Source organism: Oreochromis aureus, linkage group 17, assembly GCF_013358895.1.
Source record: "Oreochromis aureus strain Israel breed Guangdong linkage group 17, ZZ_aureus, whole genome shotgun sequence".
NCBI classification, from domain to species: Eukaryota; Metazoa; Chordata; class Actinopteri; order Cichliformes; family Cichlidae; genus Oreochromis; species Oreochromis aureus.
Genome location: NC_052958.1, coordinates 985,002 through 992,725, shown reverse-complemented (window position 1 = coordinate 992,725; position 7,724 = coordinate 985,002).

Below are 7,724 nucleotides of genomic sequence, written 5' to 3'. Positions count from 1 at the left end.
CATTTTATGCCCTTAATTACTGAATTCTGTCTAATTGCTGCTGCTAGTGGTTTGATAAAAACTGCAAACAATGAAGGGTGAAGTTTCGGCCGTTTCAATGTGGACGCACAGCTCTGTGAAAACGACAGAAAACACTAGTGTGGATGCAGAGCGTTTTCAGATGAAAACGTCGTTTTCAAATCTATCCGGGCTAGTGTAGACGTAGTCAAAGAGTGAGACGGAGGAAAGACCAACTGCCGACTGCTCTGTTTACTCTGTTTTATCTTTAGATCTGCATTGTATGGGCTGAGATGTGTTTACAGTGCACTGATGCCTGGGATCTAAGCAACATGTTATCAAACTCTGTTGATTAAAACTCCCTCTCAGTACATTTTCACTGGACTATAGTGCAGGTTTGACTGGAGTTCTGTGAAAAACATTCATAGAAACAGCTGAGAATAGCAGAACAACAATGCAATAAAGCCTACGCCCATCTATCTTTCACGCAGTCAAGTGTTCAGACAAGTGTTGCTTCACCTTTGTCATCATATTGCACACCATGTGAGCTCAGCTTCAAGTTGGACTTATCTGTTATAAAAATAATAACAATATCTGTTCTAAGTAATTTATAGTGTTTTAAAATTCAACCTGTAATTCTGGGAAATATGATACATTTGGTTTAGCTAAGCCAGTATTTAAGTTCCCTCATGTGTCAGCAGGTCAGTCTGCCTCATGTTTGTTTGAGGTTTTCTTAGTTGTTATCTTGAGGTTAGTTTATTGAGTCGATCTCTTTTATTGGTCTGCCAGTTTAAGTTTTTGGCTTTGTTAAAAATCTTTCATATTTTTGAATTAAACTCCGTACTGTTCGGTTCCTGACATTTAAGAAGTCATTTTGTCCATAATTATTAGACACAACACATTTTTGTGTTTTATGTATATTATGGTTTTATATTTTTACAAATGCTTTATATACTTATTTATCTACATATATATATTGTGGCGAGCTCAGGAAAGGAGGAGACAGAGGTTTCGGTTGGTCTTGCTTCCGCCAGCTAGCTGGGAGCACAGCCGTTTATTTATCTTTGCAGAGGAACACTGGCGCGAGCCCACTGCTCAGCGCGGCAACAACACAACAACAACAAAAGGCGCTCTCTCACCGGAAACACCCCGTCGCAGAGAGAGCGTCACCTGTAACCATGGCAACATGACAACAGAACATAACTGCAAAACAGAACATAAGTGTCCATAACATCCCCGAACAGCCCTGGCCCGCTACATAGCCCCCACCTAAGGGGTCAGTCGTCCCCGACAACCCCATTACCCCACACAAAGTCCTGCAAACGTCCCGGTGCCTTCTTCTGGCGCACCGGCCGGTCTCGACAGGCGGGGGAAAAGTCACTCGGGTCAGAACATGGGGCGCTGCCAGCCTCCCCTGCCCCGGCATCTGCCGGAGCGAGTGGTCGATACGGCGAGAGTCTGTCCTGGTGCAACACCACCAGGCGCCCCGGGCCCGGCATGCGAACACGGTACACCACTTCTGTTAGCCGCTCCACGACCTCCGCCGGCCCTTGCCAGTGACTGCAGAGCTTGGGGGACACTCCTCTCTTGCGAAACGGGCAGTACACCCAAACCTTGTCGCCAGGCACGAAAGCCCCCCCCCCGGCACTTAGTGTCGTAGGCTCTTTTCTGTCGTACTCCGGCGCTGGCCTGGCGGGTGTAGTCATGAACCACCTGCAGCCGCTCCCTCAGCCTCCTGTAGTAGTCCATCTCCGGCCCGCCGTCAATCTCCGGCTCAGGGGGGGACCCGAACACCAGATCCACGGGCGTCCGGAGCTCCCGTCCAAACATCAAAGCGGCAGGTGTGCATTGGCTGGACTCCTGAACCGCAGTCCGATACGACCAAAGGACCAGGGGCAGATGTCGGTCCCAATCCCGCTGGTGGCGGCTGGTGAGAATGGCGAGCTGGGTGGCCAGTGTGCGGTTAAAGCGCCGACCAAGCCGCCGCTTTGCGGGTGAAGCGGTGTGGTCCTCGTCTTCTCCACCCCAGCCGCCGACAGATCTCCTCAAGACCTTCGATTCAAGTTACGCCCCTGGTCACTGTGGAGCTCAGCCGGGACCCCAAAACGGGTGAACATCTCCTCCACCAGCTTCTCTGCCGTTGTCGATGCACTCTGGTCCGGCACAGCGTAGGCCTCCGGCCACTTTGTGAAATAATCCATGGCCACCAACACGTACCGGTTCCCTGACTCCGTAACAGGGAAAGGCCCCAGGGCGCCCACTCCCACTCGCTCCATCGGGGCCCCACCAGGTACTGTTGAAGGGGGCAGTGGGCGTTGAGTTGGGCCCTTCTGTGCCGTGCAGGTGTCACAGCAGTGCACGTGAAGTTCCACATCCCGTCGACAGCCAGGCCAGTAGAACCGTCCTCTGAGACGGCGGAGAGTTTTGGCGTTCCCATAGTGGCCGGCCCCCACCGAGCCATGGACGAGCTCGAGCACCTGCGACCGCAGCAACCGAGGCACCAACAGCTGCAGGAGATCTCTGCCCTGCCCGGGGGCCCGCCATCTCCGGTACAGGAGGCCGTCGTGGGTCTCCAGGTTGTTGTACTGGGAGTAGTAGGCCTTCACTTCGGGCTCCTGCCCCGACACCCCCGTCCAGTCGGGGCGTTGCGCCACCTCCAGCCAGGCCCCCACCTGAACCAACATTGCATCGGCCTCCTGCTCCCGCTTCAGCTGCTGCGGGGTCAATGGGAGCCACCCCCCTCCGCTGGCCGTGGCCTGAGCAGCAGCCACCCCCAGCGCCTCCTGGGCCCGTTCCTCCTGTCGCAGACAGTAGCGACACTCGACAGCCATGTAGGGCCTTCTGGAGAGGGCATCAGCGTTGCCATGCTGTCGACCTGCCCGATGCTGGATCTCAAAGTCGTAACCCTGAAGGACCTCCAGCCAGCGGGCTACCTGACCCTCCGGGTGTTTGAAGTTCAGGAGCCAAGTCAGGGATGCATGGTCGGTGCTTGGGAGGAACCGGCAGCCGTGCAGATATGGCCGGAAGTGCCGCACCGCTAGCACCACAGCCAGCAGCTCCCGCCGGGTCACACAGTAGTTCCTCTCGGCTCGCCCCAGAGCTCGGCTGAAGTACGCCACCACTCGTTCTCCAGCATCGTCCTGCTGGGAAAGGACCGCCCCAACTCCTACATTGCTAGCGTCAGTGTCCACAATGAAGGGTTGCCGGGCGCCGGGTAGGCCAGGACTGGGGCTCTGGTGAGGGCCTCCTTCAACTGTGCGGAGGCCGCAGCGCAGGCATCACCCCAGCCAAACGGCTGGCCCTTGTCGGTTAAGCGGTGGAGGGGCTGGCTGTCGTCGCGAACCCCTTAATGAACCGGACGGTAGTAGGAGGCTAGGCCCAGGAAGCTCCGCAGTTCTTTGACGCTCGAGGAGTCGGCCAATCCCGGACCGCAGCCACCTTTGCGGGATCGGTGGCGATACCCTGAGCGCTGATCACATGGCCTAAGAACGTAGTCTCTCTTGTCAACAGCCGACGCACCGCAGGGTTGAGCCGCAGCCCAGCTTGGACGGATGGCACCAAGACCTTGCTCAGGTGGGACAGTGCACTGTCAAAGTCACCACCGTGTACCAACAGGTCATCCAGGTACACAACACAGCGGCTACGAGGGATGTTCACGAGCACCCTCTCCATCAGCCTCTCAAACGTCGCTGGCGCATTGCAGAGCCCAAAGGGCATGACCCTGAACTGCCACAGGCCCTGTCCAATGGTGAATGCAGTCTTAGGCCTTGCTTCGGGGGCTAGCTCCACCTGCCAGTAACCGCTGCGTAGGTCGAGGGAGCTGAACCAGCTAGAGCCGCTGACATAATCTAGGGCCTCGTCGATCCGTGGAAGCGGGTACGAGTCCTTCTTGGTGACTGCGTTGAGACGGCGGAAGTCCACGCAGAACCTCGGGCTGCCATCCTTCTTCCCCACCAGGACCACGGGTGCCGCCCATGGGCTGTTGGACGGCTCAATCACCCCAGCCGCAGCCATCTCACGGATCTTTTCCTCCGCCACCTGCCGTTTTGAGAGGGGCAGCCGATGTGGGCGCAGACGGATGGGTTGGGCAGAGCCGGTGTCGATGGTGTGCTGGACCAGCCCTGTCTGCCTGCAGTCTTTGTCGCTGGCGGCGAAGATGTCCGCATTTTCATCCAGGAGGCACCTCAACCGCTGGCGCTGATCACCGTTGAGACCTACGCTGCTGCGCTGCCACAGGTCACCAACAGCCTCGGTTGTCTCGGTCGAGGGAGATTTGTTGGGCTGAGGGGCCGGGGCTGAGGTAAGTAGAGATGACCCGGAGCCACCGGCACCCGAAATCTGCTGAGTGGCAGCTGCCTGACGCCTGTCTCGTCTGGCTCTGACCCCCTCCGCTCCCTGCTTTTGACTGCACTGGAGGGCGAGAGTCTCTGTGCCAAGAGTGATAGCCCGCTTTGCGGTGTCGACGCAGGCCCCCCAGCGGGTCAGCAGATCAAGGCCGATGATGCACTGGTCTTGGATGTCCGCAAGCCAGAAGTCGTGAATCAGCTCCAGATCCTTCACTCGGATCTGCAACGGTTTCTTCCCCCGCATATCAGCTCTCTCCCCCGTCACTGTCATCAGCTGGGTGTCGGTGGGCGACCAACCCTCGACCAACGACCTGGACGTTCCAGGAAGCACACCAGGTCGTATCAGGGAGATGGTAGACCCCGTGTCCACCAGGGCCCGGCATGGCTGGCCCTCAACGCAGCAGCTCAGGTAGAGTCCCTTGAGGTGCCCAACCCGGCTCACCACCGTGCATCGTCCTTGAGGGGGCAGGAAACTGGGGCGGTGGTCCCTCACTACACCGCTCCCACCCCGTTTCCCTGTGGCTTCGTGGTTCTGGCCGTCGGGGCAGGTGCTGGGCAGTCACGCGCCACGTGGCCAGGCTCATCGCACCGGTAACAGCGGTCGGTGGGACGACGACGACGCCTCCGAGGCACCGAGGGCTGCAGCTGACATATCTCCGCGACCGCCCCCTCCCCGTCGCAGTCTGCGGCTCTGATTTGAGGGTAGTTTGGGGGACGCACCTGCTGGTTAGGTGGCGAGGTGAGCACCAGCTCGGCCCTTTCAGCCTGAAGGAGCGCCTCACTGAGAGTCTGAGGCATGGCCAGGCAGACGTGTTGGCGCAGTCGCTCTGGAAAAAGTCCACGCAGGAAAGCATGCAGGCTAAGCTCCTCACGGGCTGCTGCGGGGAACTCTGGGTAGCCACGACGAGCATACAGCAACACATCCGCTGCAAAGGTGCCCAGGCTCTCCCCCGGCCTACGGCTCCGGTTGGTCAGCTGCTCCCTGCTCTGATCAGTGGAGTGCCGCTGCCCAAATCGCCTCTCGAGTGCTATAGTGAGGGCCTGGAGCTCATGCTGTTCTGACGCGGCTAGGTCAAGGAGTACCTGCAGTGCATCTCCTTCCAATGCTAGCGCTAAGTGTGTAGCAGCCTCGCCGTCACTCCAGCCATTATGTCTCATGCTAGCCGTACTTGTGAGAGGTAGGGCTCTAGCGGGTTAGCCCGTTATATTTCGGTACCTTAGCTGGCGTTGCAGGCGCCACTGCTCGCTGTCGGGGGCCCGGTGTGTCGGCCGACGGAGGCAGCCCATCAAGCGTTGCCCTAGCATCGGTCGCGGCGGGCCGCCGCCTGTGCACTCGCGCCGTCGGGACCCGTCGGGGGACTTACATGGCCGCTAGCTTCCTCTCTCCTCAATCGCCAGCTTCCCAACCGGGTAATGTTCTCCTCGATAGCTTGCTCTAGCCTCCGAATGTCTCTCTCCATTCCGGCGAGGGTGAGCAATCCCACTTCTGACACCAATGTGGCGAGCTCAGGAAAGGAGGAGACAGAGGTTTCGGTTGGTCTTGCTTCCGCCAGCTAGCCGGGAGCACAGCCGTTTATTTATCTTTGCAGAGGAACACTGGCGCGAGCCCACTGCTCAGCGCGGCAACAACACAACAACAACAAAAGGCGCTCTCTCACCGGAAACACCCCGTCGCAGAGAGAGCGTCACCTGTAACCATGGCAACATGACAACAGAACATAACTGCAAAACAGAACATAAGTGTCCATAACATCCCCGAACAGCCCTGGCCTGCTACAATATATATATATTTAATGGTTTATACCTTGTGTTGGGGGGGGGTGTTGTGTGTGTGTTTCTGTCTTGTTTTTATGGACATGAAGTCTGCCAATAAAGATTGAATTGAATTGAATTGAATTGAATTGAAATTTTGCATTTACGTGAGCAGTATTTTAGTCCTGCGTATCACCTCCACGTATCAAATGTCTCGAGGTAATGACTGTTTTGAATTGACTCTATAAAAATAAACTGAGCCAAATCCTTAATTTGCCCTATAAAGTGGTTTGTAGCCAAATGCATGCAGACTCATGCTGTTCCCATCAGCCTCAGCTGTATTTTGTGTTTTCTACATTATCAAATCTTCTCAAACAACCAAAAATGTTGATGATTGTATTAGCAGTATGGACATTTCAAAGATTTCTATTTTTATGATTGTTATGATTATTTTTGGGCAGCACGGTGGCACGGTGGTTAGCACTGTTGCCACACAGCAAGAAGGTCCTGAGTTCAATTCCAACATCAGGCCGGGGTCTTTCTGTGTGGAGTTTGCATGTTCTCCCCGTGTTTGCGTGGGTTCTCTCCGGGTACTCCGGCTTCCTCCCACCGTCCAAAGACATGCAACTTGTGGGGATAGGTTAATTGGATAAACCAAATTGCCACTAGGTGTGAATGTGCGAGCGAATGTGAGTGTGAATGGTTGTCTGTCCTTGTGTGTTGGCCCTGCGACAGACTGGCGACCTGTCCAGGGTGTACCCCGCCTCTCGCCCCATGACAGCTGGGATAGGCTCCAGCGCCCCCCGCAACCCTGAAAAGGAGAAGCGGATGGATGGATGGATGATTATTTTAGTCCAGATTTTTCTAGTTGGAGAAAAGGAAACTCTCTTCTTCGGTAATGTTGTTTACACTGACACATTATGGTTGGGTTTAGTTTTCCTCTTATGGCGGTCTCACCTCACGGCCCCATAGAAACTCTGCTATTTGTAGTTTGTGGCTGAGAGCTTAATTGTTCAGGCACAACTTCCCACTGACAGTCAATGACAGTGAATACATCCTGTTGGTCTACAGAGGGAACTGTGTGGGCAAATGAATCTGATACGCAGTTTTAAGGCTGTAACCTGATGCTAGCTGTTGTGTTTGTGCAGCGACCTGCAGAGGTTTGGTGTTGAACATAAACTGTCTCTGTTCATTGGATGGATAAAAGGCTGAAACAAATATATTGTATATATAAATATATATATTTTTCTCTACAGCGACAGAAGTGTAATTATCAGAAACACTGCATAATAACACAACTAAAAATGCCACTTGTCTTAGCCTTGCAACCTTAAAAAAAAATTACCTGGAAACTTACGAACAGCACATTAATGGTAACCGAACACTTTTACAACACTTTTTTCTCTAATTCCAAGAAAGTGGAAGTAGAGAAAGGGGAAATGAAGAATAAAGTTTGACAGGGTAAGAATGAATGAATCTGATTCTTGTAACCGGGTGATGCTTTACCACTTACTCTGTTCATTGTGTTAGATTTCTTTGTTTAATGGTATAAATATATTGGTAATAAACACATTACCAACTCATGACGCTAAAAAGAACCTAACATAGTCAGTGGTAAAGACTTTGATT